The 14,555-nt window shown below is 48.8% G+C and overlaps 1 pseudogene; it reads left to right on the top strand.

Annotated features, from left to right (window-relative positions):
• Positions 1 to 11,020: 11,020 nt before the first annotated feature.
• On the top strand, positions 11,021 to 11,232 carry LOC136573900 (U2 spliceosomal RNA; annotated as a pseudogene).
• The last annotated feature ends 3,323 nt before the right edge of the window (positions 11,233 to 14,555 follow it).

Here is a 14,555-nt window from a genome sequence, read left to right as displayed (position 1 = left end):
ATAGGCCGATGGACTCCAACCCCCAGGTCCCTGGGACAGAGGGGAGTCCAAATGAAGCCGGTCCCAGCCCGCAGGAGACGCCGGCTGCGAAGGTACCCGAGGCAGAAGACCCCGGGGGAAGCACAGCAGCCACGAAAAGGCGGAAAAGCTCGAAGGCCACCTTGTACTCGGAGGTGGTACGGGGGGGACCTAAGGAAGTACCTGCAGACGCAGCGAAACCGGACGGTCCCCCTAAGGTGCCAGCCACCAGTGCCCCTGCCTGCCAGGCGGGGGATGCGGGGGCAACCTCCGAGGCGGTGGCCAAGGGCGAAGTACCCACCCCTGCAGAGGGGAAAACCGAACACCATGAAGCCGACTTGCCGACCCCTGGGGTGGGCACACTTCCTATGTCGTCCATCTGGGACCTATCAGACATTCCTGCCTCGGGTGTCCTGGGGGGCCAGCTGAGTGATGGCAGTTCCTCTCCAGCATCATCCCTGTTCACAGTGGATTCGGATGCGGGGGGGGGGGGGTATGAGAGCTCCAGCGGGGTCTCTGGCATTGCCGGAGAGTGTGGTTTTTAAGTTGAGCACCGTGGGCATATACGATACCGTCCTTCTACCCACTCAATGATGGCGGATCTTTCCTGTCTCACTTTCAACGTAAGAAGCCTCGAGAGTAAAGTGAGACAGGCTGCCCTGTTTACCTACCTTACCATTTTTGCTGCTTCCGTGTTCTTCCTGCAGGAATGCCGCATCCCGCACAAATCCCAATATAAGAAATATGAAAAAGATTGGGTGCACGGTCCATCGGTCTGGTCTGGATCTAACGAGTCCAGATCAGCAGGGGTCGCCATTCTTTTTAAAGAGAACGTTTTTATTGAAAATTTTTATGAAATTTTACCAGGCAGAATTTTATTGGTCAGAGTTTTATTAAATGGTATTAGATGGCAGTTTCTAAACTTTTATGGTTCTCCAGAAAAGAAGGTGAGAGCAGAAATATTGGAGATTTTACCCCTTTTTATTAACAGTTCTTATCCCCTTGTTTTAGCTGGTGATTTTAATTGTGTTTTAATGGGGGGACGCCGCTTCTCTAACTCCGTAAGCAGGAACTATGACAAAACTGCCAACATGCTGAAGAACATCGTAACAGATCACCTGCTTACGGATGTTTTTAAGAAATGTAATCCACTTTTACCTGAAGAGGCCGGTGTGACCTGGAGCAACACCACCTGCAGCTCCAGGATAGATTTTATCTTCTGCTCTCACCAGGTACAACCTTTTAGATCTGATGTTTTTACCAATACATTCTCTGACCACAAGGTTTTATTTTTTAAAGCAAACCTTGAAGAACGAAGGAGAACCAGTAATGCCTGGAAGATGAACGTGTCCCTTCTACAAGATCCGCAGGTTTTATCGGATTTTATTACCTTTTTTAAAGAGTGCAGACGGGTAAGAGATCCCAACATTCCCACCAGCCAGTGGTGGGAAAAGATGAAGAGTAAGATTAAGGACTATTTTATCAGGGTTGGGATCTCTAAAGCCAAAGAGAAACGGGCCTTTTATTCCAATCTAAACACCCGTCTGCAGACCCTGTACAAGATGAGAGAGCATGATATTGATGTGACAAAAGAGATTTTAGATGTGAAAAAGGATATTGCCAAATGCCTGGAGCAGAAGGGTAAAGAAATAATATTCCGTTCTAGAGTGAAACACCTCGAAGAAAACGAGACCTGCTCCAGGTATTTTTTAAAGAAAATCACAGATAAAAAATGTTTTAAATGAACTGGACGGAGTCACAGATGTACAGGGTCTTTTAGGAAAGGTACATGGTTTTTATGCGGATCTTTTTAGCACTAAGAGTGTGGATGTAAGTTTTATGAAGGACTCAGAGGAGATCACGGATGTTTTAGACCCTGCCTCACAGAGTTTTTTATTGCGTGATATCTCGGAGCAGGAGATTTTAGATACCATCTGTAGTTTTAAACCAGGCAAGGTGCCTGGTCCGGACGGTATACCCATTGAGTTTTATGTTATGTTTTATGGGATTTTAAAAGAGGATTTTTATTCTCTTTTTAGTGAAATTTTTAATTCCAAAAGCCTCCCAGGGTCGTGGAGGAAGGATGACGTGTCTCTGTTGTACAAGAAAGGAGACAAGACTGATATAAAAAACTGGAGACCCATCACCCTTCTAAACTCCGACTACAAAATCATGGCCAAAATCTGCGCTAACAGACTGAAACAGATAATTCACAAAATAATACATCAAAATCAAGTCTGTGGCATCCCTGGGAGGGCGATTCACGACAATCTCAACCTTTTAAAAGACTGCATCAGCGACACCAAGTCAAGGCATGGTAAAATTGCCATTTTATCTATAGATTTTGAGAAGGCCTTTGACAGAGTGTCGCACTTTTATCTTTTTAAGGTTTTAGAGAAGATGGGTATACCAGAAGGCTTTTTATTGTCCCTAAGAGCCTTTTATGAAAACTGCACGAGTAAGATTTTAGTAAACGGTTTTAAGACACAGGATGTCCTTTTAAAATCCGGGGTGAAGCAGGGGTGTCCCTTGTCCCCACTACTTTTTATCTGTGCACTGGAGCCTCTTTTATGCGCATTACGGAAGGACAAGCAGATCAGAGGAACCCCGCTTCCGGGTGGGGGGGGGGTATCGAGGCTAAAGTAGTGGGGTACATGGATGATGTCGCAGTGCTCTGCAGGGACACCCTCTCAATTCAAAAGACTCTAAAACAAATTCAGTATTTTTGCTGCTCCTCTGGTTTTAAAGTGAATTTTAATAAAAGCAACATTTAAAATATTGGAGACATGCTTTTATCGGACATTCCTGTACCTGTTTCTGATTCCGTGCAGATTTTAGAGGTCTCCTTTAATGAGTCCAACAACGGTTTTACCAGTTGGGACTTGGTGGCACAAAAAATAAATAGAGATGAGCGAGCACCAAAATGCTCGGGTGCTCGTTACTCGGGACGAAATTTTCGCAATGCACGAGGGTTCGTTTCGAGTAACGAACCCCATTGAAGTCAATGGGCGACCCGAGCATTTTTGTATTTCGCCGATGCTCGCTAAGGTTTCCATGTGTGAAAATCTGGGCAATTCAAGAAAGTGATGGGAACAACACAGCAACGGATAGGGCAGGCGAGGGGCTACATGTTGGGCTGCATCTCAAGTTCCCAGGTCCCACTATTAAGCCACAATACCGGCAAGAGTGGGCCCCCCCCCTCCCAACAACTTTTACTTCTGAAAAGCCCTCATTAGCATGGCATACCTTAGCTAAGCACCACACTACCTACAACAAAGCACAATCACTACCTGCATGACACTCTGCTGCCACTTCTCCTGGGTTACATGCTGCCCAACCCCCCTCCCCCCTGCACGACGCAGTGTCCACAGCGCACACCAAACTGTCCCTGCGCAGCCTTCAGCTGCACTCATGCCACACCACCCTCATGTCTATTTATAAGTGCGTCTGCCATGAGGAGGAACTGCAGGCACACACTGCAGAGGGTTGGCACGGCTAGGCAGCGACCCTCTTTAAAAGTGGTGGGGCGATAGCCCACAATGCTGTACAGAAGCAATGAGAAATATAATCCTGTGCCACCGCCATCAGGAGCTGCACACGTGGGCATAGCAATGGGGAACCTATGTGCCACACACTATTCATTCTGTCAAGGTGTCTGCATGCCCCAGTCAGACTGGTAATATGTACCTTAACAGTAACCGCGTTGGTGGTAATGTGGTGGTGACTGCGGACCTAGTAGCGCGGTTGTATTTTGTTGGTTTTCGGAATGTGGCCAGGATTAAGTTGGCCGTGGCGGGGGATGTTTTTGAGGCACTACGTGTCCTCTCCACCTGTCCGTGGTTATATGCACCTTAACAGTAACCGCGTTGGTGGTAATGTGGTGGTGACTGCGGACCAAGTAGCGCGGTTTTATTTTGTTGGTTTTCGGAATGTGGCCAGGATTAAGTGGGCCATGGTGGGGGGGCTCTCTTGTTGTGTCGGTAAAGGTGAAATTCTTGGACTGCCACCAGACGAACCAATGCAAAGGCATTTGCCAAGAATGTTCTCATTGTTGGAGGAGGAGGGGGATGTTTTTGAGGCACTACGTGTCCTCTCCACGTGTCCGTGGTTATATGCACCTTAACAGTAACCGCATTGGTGGGAAATGGCCTCGCCGCCATCATGTCTTTGGAAAGCCTCTGTTTCCACACCCCAGAGACATACCATTAGCAGCGGTATAGGCAGAGCCCATAATTCGTAACATTTCAGCCGTAGCATTAGGACAGGCCCCACTAACATATCACTAGCAGCATTATAGGGGGAGCACAGTATTAGTTCCATTTCAGTAATAGTAGCACTCAAGACAGGCCCCAGTAACAATTCCGAAGCAGCAGTATAGTGGGAGCGCAGTCTTCGTTCCATTTCAGTAATAGTAGCACTCAAGACAGGCCCCAGTAACAATTCTGAAGCAGCAGTATAGGAGGAGCATAGTCTAAGTTCCATTTAAGTAATAATAGCAGCCTACACAGGCCCCAGGAACAATTCCGAAGCAGCAGTATAGTGGGAGTGCAGTCTTAGTTCCATTTCAGTAGCTGCAGTATAGCCAAGGCCCAAGTTACATTTATGTAGCTAAAGTGTAGGCCAACCCCACACACCTTTCTGTACCATGAGTGCAGGCGAAGAACATACAAATTGCTATGATTACACTGTAGGTGAGGGCCCAAAAAAATTGGTGTACCAACAGTACTAATGTACCTCAGTAAAAATTGGCCATGCCCAACCAAGATGGCAGGTGAAACCCATTAATCGCTTTGGTTAATGTGGCTTAAGTGGTAACTAGGCCTGGAGGCAGCCCAGTTTAACGAAAAATTGTTTCAAGTTAAAGTTCCAACGCTTTTAAGAGCATTGAAACGTATAAAAAAATTTTTAGAAAAATTATATGAGTGAGCCTTGTGGCCCTAAGAAAAATTGCCCGTTCAGCGTGATTACGTGAGGTTTCAGGAGGAGGAGGAGGAGGAGGAGGAATATTATACACAGATTGATGAAGCAGAAATGTCCCCGTTTTGGATGGTGAGAGAGAACGATGCTTCCATCCGCGGGTGCAGCCTACGTATTGATTAGGTATCGCTGCTGTCCGCTGGTGGAGAAGAGAAGTCTCGGGAAATCCAGGCTTTGTTCATCTTGATGAGTGTTAGCCTGTCGGCACTGTCGGTTGACAGGCGGGTACGCTTATCTGTGATGATTCCCCCAGCCGCACTAAACACCCTCTCCGACAAGACGCTAGCCGCAGGACAAGCAAGCACCTTCAGGGCATACAGCGCTAGTTCAGGCCACGTGTCCAGCTTCGACACCCAGTAGTTGTAGGTGGCAGAGGCGTCACGGAGGACGGTCGTGCGATCGGCTACGTACTCCCTCACCATCCTTTTACAGTGCTCTCGCCGACTCAGCCTTGACTGGGGAGCGGTGACACAGTCTTGCTGGGGAGCCATAAAGCTGTCCAGGCCCTTAAAGACTGTTGCACTGCCTGGGCTGTACATGCTGCTCGATCTCCGCACCTCCCTTGCTACCTGGCCCTCGGAACTGCGCCTTTTGCCACTAGCGCTGTCGGATGGGAATTTTACCATCAGCTTGTCCGCCAGGGTCCTGTGGTATAGCAACACTCTCGAACCCCTTTCCTCTTCGGGAATGAGAGTGGGAAGGTTCTCCTTATAGCGTGGGTCGAGCAGTGTGTACACCCAGTAATCCGTAGTGGCCAGAATGCGTGTAACGCGAGGGTCACGAGAAAGGCATCCTAACATGAAGTCAGCCATGTGTGCCAGGGTACCTGTACGCAACACATGGCTGTCCGCACTAGGAAGATCACTTTCAGGATCCTCCTCCTCCTCAGGCCATACACGCTGAAATGATGACAGGCAAGCAGCATGGGTACCGTCAGCAGTGGGCCAAGCTGTCTCTTCCCCCTCCTCCTCATGCTCCTCCTCCTCCTCCTGAACGCGCTGAGATATAGACAGGAGGGTGCTCTGACTATCCAGCGACATACTGTCTTCCCCCGGCTCTGTTTCCGAGCGCAAAGCGGCTGCCTTTATGGTTTGCAGGGAACTTCTCAAGATGCATAGCAGAGGAATGGTGACGCTAATGATTGCAGCATCGCCGCTCACCACCTGGGTAGACTGCTCAAAGTTTCGAAGGACCTGGCAGATGTCTGCCAACCAGGCCCACTCTTCTGAAAAGAATTGAGGAGGCTGACTCCCACTGCGCCGCCCATGTTGGAGTTGGTATTCCACTATAGCTCTACGCTGCTCATAGAGCCTGGCCAACATGTGGAGCGTAGAGTTCCACCGTGTGGGCACGTCGCACAGCAGTCGGTGCACTGGAAGATTAAACCGATGTTGCAGTGTCCGCAGGGTGGCAGCGTCCGTGTGGGAGTTGCGGAAATGTGCGCAGAGCCGGCGCACCTTTACGAGCAGGTCTGACAGGCGTGGGTAGCTTTTCAGAAAGCGCTGAACCACCAAATTAAAGACGTGGGCCAGGCATGGCACGTGCGTGAGGCTGCCGAGCTGCAGAGCCGCCACCAGGTTACGGCCGTTGTCACACACGACCATGCCCGGTTGGAGGCTCAGCGGCGCAAGCCAGCGGTCGGTCTGCTCTGTCAGACCCTGCAGCAGTTCGTGGGCCGTGTGCCTCTTATCTCCTAAGCTGAGTAGTTTCAGCACGGCCTGCTGACGCTTGCCCACCGCTGTGCTGCCACGCCGCGCGACACCGACTGCTGGCGACGTGCTGCTGCTGCTGCTGACACATCTTGATTGCGAGACAGAGGTTGCAGAGGAGGAGGAGGAGGGTGCTTTAGTGGAGGAAGCATACACCGCCACAGACACCAGCACCGAGCTGGGGCCCGCAATTCTGGGGGTGGGTAGGACGTGAGCGGTCCCAGGCTCTGACTCTGTCCCAGTCTCCACTAAATTCACCCAATGTGCCGTCAGGGAGATGTAGTGGCCCTGGCCGCCTGTGCTTGTCCACGTGTCCGTTGTTAAGTGGACCTTGGCAGTAACCGCGTTGGTGAGGGCGCGTACAATGTTGCGGGAGACGTGGTCGTGCAGGGCTGGGACGGCACATCGGGAAAAGTAGTGGCGACTGGGAACTGAGTAGCGCGGGGCCGCCGCCTCCATCATACTTTTGAAGGACTCCATTTCCATAACCCTATAGGGCAGCATCTCAAGGCTGATAAATTTGGCTATGTGGACGGTTAACGCTTGAGCGTGCGGGTGCGTGGCGGCGTACTTGCGCTTGCGCTCAAACACTTGCGCTAGCGACGGCTGGACGGTGTGGTGCGAGACATTGGTGGATGGGGCCGAGGACAGCGGAGGTGAGGGTGTGGGTGCAGGCCAGGAGACGGTAGTGCCTGTGTCCTCAGAGCGGGGTTGGATCTCAGTGGCAGGTTGGGGCACAGGGGGAGAGGCAGCGGTGCAAACCGGAGGCGGTGAACGGCCTTCGTCCCTCCTTGTGGGGTGCTTGGCCATCATATGTCTGCGCATGGTGGTGGTGGTGAGGCTGTTGGTGGTGGCTCCCCGGCTGATCTTGGCGCGACAAAGGTTGCACACCACTGTTCGTCGGTCGTCAGGCGTCTCTGTGAAAAACTGCCAGACCTTAGAGCACCTCTGCCTCTGCAGGGTGGCATGGCGCGAGGGTGTGCTTTGGGAAACAGTTGGTGGATTATTTGGTCTGGCCCTGCCTCTACCCCTGGACACCGCACTGCCTCTTGCAACCTGCCCTGCTGCTGCCCGTGCCTCCCCCTCTGAAGACCTGTCCTGTGTAGGCGTTGCACACCAGGTGGGGTCAGTCACCTCATCGTCCTGCTGCTCTTCCTCCGAATCCTCTGTGCGCTCCTCCCTCGGACTTACTGCCCTTACTACTACCTCACTGCAAGACAACTGTGTCTCATCGTCATCGTCCTCCTCACCCACTGAAAGGTCTTGAGACAGTTGCCGGAAGTCCCCAGCCTCATCCCCCGGACCCCGGGAACTTTCGAATGGTTGGGCATCAGTGACGATAAACTCCTCTGCTTGGAGAGGAACCACTGCTGCCCAATCTGAGCAGGGGCCCGAGAACAGTTCCTGGGAGTCTTCCCGCTCCTGAGCATGTGTCATTGTAGTGGAGTGAGGAGGCTGGGAGGAAGGAGGAGTAGCAGCCAGAGGATTTGGATTTGCAGCACTGGACGGCGCAGAACTGTGGGTGGATGATAGCTTGCTCGAAGCCCTTTCTGCCATCCACGACAGGACCTGCTCACACTGCTCATTTTCTAATAAAGGTCTCCCGCGTGGACCCATTAATTGGGCGATGAATGTGGGGACGCCAGAAACGTGCCTCTCTCCTAATCGCGCAGCAGTCGGCTGCGATACACCTTGATCAGGAGCTCGCCCTGTGCCCACACCCTGACTTGGGCCTCCGCGTCCTCGGCCACGTCCACGTCCTCTAGGCTTACCCCTACCCCTCAGCATGCTGTATTACCAGTGATTTCCCAGGCAGCAAATAAATTGGCGCAAGCCTGCAGGACAAATAGAATGTTTCCCTTTTTGGGATACGGAGGGCCCACTGACTATATTCAATCAGATAAGATATGTGTTGCACAGAAATGCAGTTATATGAAGTGCAGCAGAGCGGAGACTTTTCACAGGCAGCAAATAAATTGGCGCAAGCCTGCAGAACAAATAGAATGTTTCCCTTTTTGGGAAACGGAGGGCCCACTGACTATATTCAATCAGATAAGATATGTGTTGCACAGAAATGCAGTTATATGAAGTGCAGCAGAGCGGTTACTTTTCACAGACAGCAAATAAATAGGCGCAAGCCTGCAGGACAAATAGAATGTTTCCCTTTTTAGCAAACGGAGGGCCCACTGACTATATTCAATCAGATAAGATATGTGTTGCACAGAAATGCAGTTATATGAAGTGCAGCAGAGCGGAGACTTTTCACAGGCAGCAAATAAATTGGCGCAAGCCTGCAGGACAAATAGAATGTTTCCCTTTTTGGGAAACGGAGGGCCCACTGACTATATTCAATCAGATAAGATATGTGTTGCACAGAAATGCAGTTATATGAAGTGCAGCAGAGCGGAGACTTTTCACAGGCAGCAAATAAATTGGCGCAAGCCTGCAGGACAAATAGAATGTTTCCCTTTTTGGGAAACGGAGGGCCCACTGACTATATTCAATCAGATAAGATATGTGTTGCACAGAAATGCAGTTATATGAAGTGCAGCACAGCGGTTACTTTTCCCAGGCAGGAAATAAATTGGCGCAAGACTGCAGGACAAATACAATTTTTCCCTTTTTTGGAAACGGAGGGCCCACTGACTATATTCAATCAATAATATATGTCTTCTGGCCCTGCCTACACAATTCTCTCCCTGTAGTATTACTGCAAGGCGCAATGCTCTGCAGACTGCCGATTTTGAAAAAAAAAAAATTTGTGCAACACTGCTAACAGCACCCTCCACAGTACTGCACACGGATAGAAGTGGCCCTGAGAAGGACCGTTGCGGTTCTTGAAGCCTACACTAACTCCTAACACTCTCCCTACAGCAGCTCCGGCACCAGCAGCACTTTCCCTCAGCTAACTCACAAGGCATCTGAGGCGAGCCGCGGGAGGGGCCGACTTTTATACTCGGGTGACACCTGATCTCCCCAGCCACTCACAGCAGGGGGGTGGTATAGGGCTTGAACGTCACAGGGGGAAGTTGTAATGCCTTCCCTGTCTTTCAATTGGCCAGAAAAGCGCGCTAACGTCTCAGAGAGGAAACTGAAAGTAACCGGAACACCGCGTGGTGCTCGTTAAGAGTAACGAGCATCCCGAACACCCTAATATTCGCACGAATATCAAGCTCGGACGAGTACGTTCGCTCATCTCTAATGATTATCTTACCCATTTTATTATATCTTAGTCTGGTGTTTCCCCCTCCAGACCGGCTGCTAAAGAAGATCACAAATGCATGCTTCACTTTCTTATGGAACTGCAAAATGGAAAAACTTAGAAGAGAGATCGTTTTAAAACCCAAACCTATGGGGGGGGGAAGGATTTCCCTGATTTAGAGCTTTTCTTTTAACTAAGTTTTTTAGCATGTGTCTTAACGCTGTTTTTAAGAATCACTACTGGTCTTACTTCATACGTTTTAACACAGGTTATTTTATGCGGAGACATGGGTGGTTTTCCAGTTTTAAATTCCCCCTACTCTTTTAACCTAGCAGAAGACTACAAGATTTTAGCAAAGGTAGTGATTTTATATGATTTTAGCGATAAGACGGTACAATATCTTTTAAACAGTAAAAAAAACGTATAAAGATATTAAGGAAAGTGGTTTTATGGCGCCTGCAGGGAATTTTAACGAAGAGAGAACCAAGCAAATCTGCAGGATGGTTAACTACAACTCTCTTTTTAATTCTCAGAAGGACCTTGCCTGGAGCTGCGTTCACGAGTGTCTTCCATGCCGGGCATTCCAGCATCGAAGAGGGCTGACCAACTCTGCCGCCTGCCCAAGACCTGGATGTCGAGAGGATGAAAGCGTACAACATCTGATGTGGACCTGTTATTTTTCTAAATTCATATGGACTAAGATAAGCCCTCTTCTGATAAAAATCACCCGGATCAAAGAACTAAAGATGGAGACCGCGCTGTATGGATGTCTGGAGTGCCCCACATGGACCGAGAGGATAATGGCATGGAAGACCATCAACTGCGTGAAGGCAGCTCTATGGAAGGCCCGAAACATTTTATTGTTTAAACACGAGATTTTATCTGTGCAGGACGTTTTATCTATTTGTTTTAGTGAGATGTATGATTATTTTATAATAGATAAAAAGAACTTTCCGATTTTATCCAGAAAATGGCTTTTAAGTGAGTGGAGTTCCATATTGTGATGCCACCACGTGCCCATTTTATATGTATGTATTTTGTATTTTTAAAGAGTTTTTGGTTTTTAGAACATTTTAGGTTTTAAAATGTTCTTAATAAGTTAATCGAATTGTAAAACTCTTTTTGTGCCAATAAAGTCACCCCACTAGATGGGGATGTAAACTTAAAAAAAAATCTGTTCTTATCAGTTTAATATCTGATACGTCCCCTATCTGGGGACCATATATTAAATGGATTTTTAGAACAGGGAGCTGGAAAAAGAGCTTGCTCTGTCCACTCCACGCATTGACCTGGTATTGCACTACCTCCAGGACCGGTGCACCCCCTTTCTTATTTCAGTATTCAAAAACAGAAACGACGAGCAAGAGGTGCAGAGCAGCTGTGGCGGCTGCTGCTGCTACCCAAGCACTTTGATTGACACTCAGCCCGTCTGCTGCCGTGGAGCTCGCAACATTGTATCCACTGAGCAGCTGCGTCTGCCAGAGTGTGCACAGCACAGGTACAACTGGAAGCAAAACAACACACACACACACACACCAGTTCATATGGCAGCCGCACTCTATAGTTCGTACCTACCGCTGCGCTAATAGCCAAGTTGGAAACATCGGGCAGGCACAGCGTATCCTGGCAGCCTGCGTCTGTATGCTCCACGTATTCGGGTCATGGGTGTATGTGCAGGGGCCCATAAAGTCTCTCTTCCCCACATTGTAAACCAATGCTATCAATGAAGCTTTATAGTTTAGGGGCCCAGTTCCAGACTTTGTACTGGGGCCCCGCAGCTTCAAGTTACACCTCCGGATCAGGATAATGCTAGGCCATTCCAACCGGCCTGTGTGTGTGACCTGCACTCGCTGGTAGTCGAAAAGCGTCTGGCCCCGGATGCGCGCTTCAGAGTGGACAGACAGCAGCGGTACCCCAATCAAACAGGCCCGAGGCTTGCTATGTAGCACGGAATACCTCATTGGACTGCAGCACTCCACGCGGGCTGAGACACACGCTCCACGTGGGATGGGCAGTATTCGTCCATGAAGATCCAGGCCAACGTTTAGAGATGGAGCAACACTCGGGGAGCAAAGAACTCCAACGAACAGACGTCTACTTTACAAGCATGTATTGCTTTATTCAATGCATGGACACAGAAACAGTTCAACCGCTCGATTACAGACCGCAGTCAATACAGTAAAGAAAGAAATGTGTCTGTTTAATGTAAACTTGCATGGAGCTCGTTTGTCAGCCACTGACTGACTGAATGCTGCTGCTGCCACCGCTGCTGCTGCATGTCTGAAACGTGGTCTGACGTTACATGCACCACCAGGGATAAGGCCTTGCCTATAAGCATTCCCCAGCTGGCAAAAACGGAACCTCCCTGCCTATTCCTCACCATGGAAGAACGGAACCTACCTTTTTTTTAAAAAAAAGAAAGCCGCAGCAGCCAACTAGATTTAGGTAGGCCGCTGTCTCCCCCTTGTGTGCTGCATAAAAAATGCACTCCGCTAAAAATAATAATGATCCACGAAATAGAGCGTATGGAGAGAATGAGGCTCCGAGATGAGCCATCAGGCTATGATAAATTGTATCACACCTGGGCGATATGGATAGATGCCCGGAGCTCACCCCTATTTAATAGGTGGTTACAGACAGGGACATGTGAGTAACACGTTTAAACCACAATCGTAAAGAGAAACAACAATCCCGGAGCCCGCCCCCCCTTTTTGTTTTATTTTCTCTTTCTCCCGTGTCATAGATACCTACCCTCCCTTACCACTCCCCCCCTTACCCTCCCCTCATTCCCCTGTTTGTGGACCTTATAAAATATCACAGACAAACATGATATAGTTCAACTCGAAATTTATTTATTAAGTTTCATTGTCAAAGTTATTTTTACATTGCTTTGAGATAAGGCAAAAGTTTCCCCCCCTCCATGAAACCAATAAAACCTATATTGAATAAAGTACAAATGATGCCGTTACCGGTATTTCTGCAGCTTCTTGGTGGAAATAAAGACCATCTCCCGTCTCCCAGCTGCAGCAGAGACTGACTAAAATGGCTGCCAAGCCCGGTATTAATGCTTCTAAATTGATGACATCACAGTGGAGTGACATCAGCCTGCCATACACCTGGCTCATGACATCACAAAGGAGTGACATCATCAGCCTTCCAAACACCTGGCTCATTTGCATACAGTATGTATGTATGTATGTGAGTCTATCTATCTATCTTTATTAATTATGTAGGATATAGATATAGATTATTTCTGAATTACAGATTTTGTAGATATAGATTAAAGATAGATTTAAGATTGTTTGTGTGTGTGTATATATATATATATATATATATATATATATATATATATAAATAATGTATATATGTAAAAAAAATATAAAATCTGTAGTTATGTATGTATGGCGGGAAAAAAAGGCCTGCTGTATGTTTTTAAGTTCTTCGGATGACCATGCCGCTCTAATATTCTCCTTACTAGGGTCTACTAATGACGGCCCAGGGGAAGGCAATACAGCCCTATGGGGCCTGAAGCCAATTTCCCTTATTTTAGGTAAAAAGTTTCCATCAGTCCCCACTCGAAATGCGGCCGGCCGAAGAGATCCCTCCAACCGACCGGCCGACGCACCTTCAGAGACAAACTAGTGCTTGCTTCTAGTGTCATCGCCGGCTTAACCATCCTTTGTAGGGAGCTGACGAGTCCTGCAGCAGCAGCAGCAGGCTCTGCAAGCCTAGGATGCGTGAGCACGGTGCAAGAGGAAGGACTGAGGAGGGAGGGCGCGGTTGAGAAGGCGTGGGGCGGGGCTATGCAAAGTTTTCCAATTCTCCCGGCTGCCTGGGTGCATTGTGGGTGCGCCCAGAGTGCCGGCTGAGTGTGTTGCCTCAAGCCTTGGAAGTGGAGTTGGGCGGGCCGGGCTACAGGTGAAACCCATTTCGGGTTATCGCTTCTCGGCCTTTTGGCTACGATCACGTGTAGTGATCTAGTTGGAGGGCTTAGGTGATCGCTTCACTGCTTGGCAGTATTCTTGCTGTGATTCCGAGTAATCGACAGGCGTACTGAAAAATGGCTGGTATCCAGAATACTGTTCGTTTTATGGTGGACCCGAAAAGTGGAACGAAGAACACCGTTGTTTATGTCGTCCGGGACATCATTATGGTGGAGATCGGAGTGCCCAAGGAGGAAATTTTTTGCGTCCAAGATTTCCCCAGAATTGGACAATATGACGTCACCTTTTGCGGGGAAGGAGTCTGCTTAAACGTATTTGAGTGGTTGAGGAGCCACAAGGACATTCCGCTTCTACAAGGCATAAAGGTAATTCCCTTATTTGGCATTCAGGAGAAGCCACTAATATTGCACGTCTATAATCCGTATACGGACAAAGACATGATTGTCAGCTTCCTTAGACGATATTGCGACCAAGTAAGAGGAGGAGAAAAAATGACAAACATTCTCGGCATCTTTAATTCCAAATACAAATTTTGGGTCAGATTGAGGATGGACGCCAGTAAAATTGGGGGAGTAATGCACCCACCGGCGAACTTTACCATCGCAGGAAACCGGGGATACTTGTATTACCCGGGGCAGCCTACCTTCTGTAGGAATTGTAATCAATTCGGGCACACCAAAGAAGATTGTTCTAGCGGCCTAGTTT

The sequence above is a fragment of the Eleutherodactylus coqui genome, chromosome 7, assembly GCF_035609145.1.
Source record: "Eleutherodactylus coqui strain aEleCoq1 chromosome 7, aEleCoq1.hap1, whole genome shotgun sequence".
Classification (NCBI taxonomy): domain Eukaryota; kingdom Metazoa; phylum Chordata; class Amphibia; order Anura; family Eleutherodactylidae; genus Eleutherodactylus; species Eleutherodactylus coqui.
The sequence above is the reverse complement of the archived record's forward strand: the minus strand, read 5'-3'. Positions and strand labels throughout refer to the sequence as shown.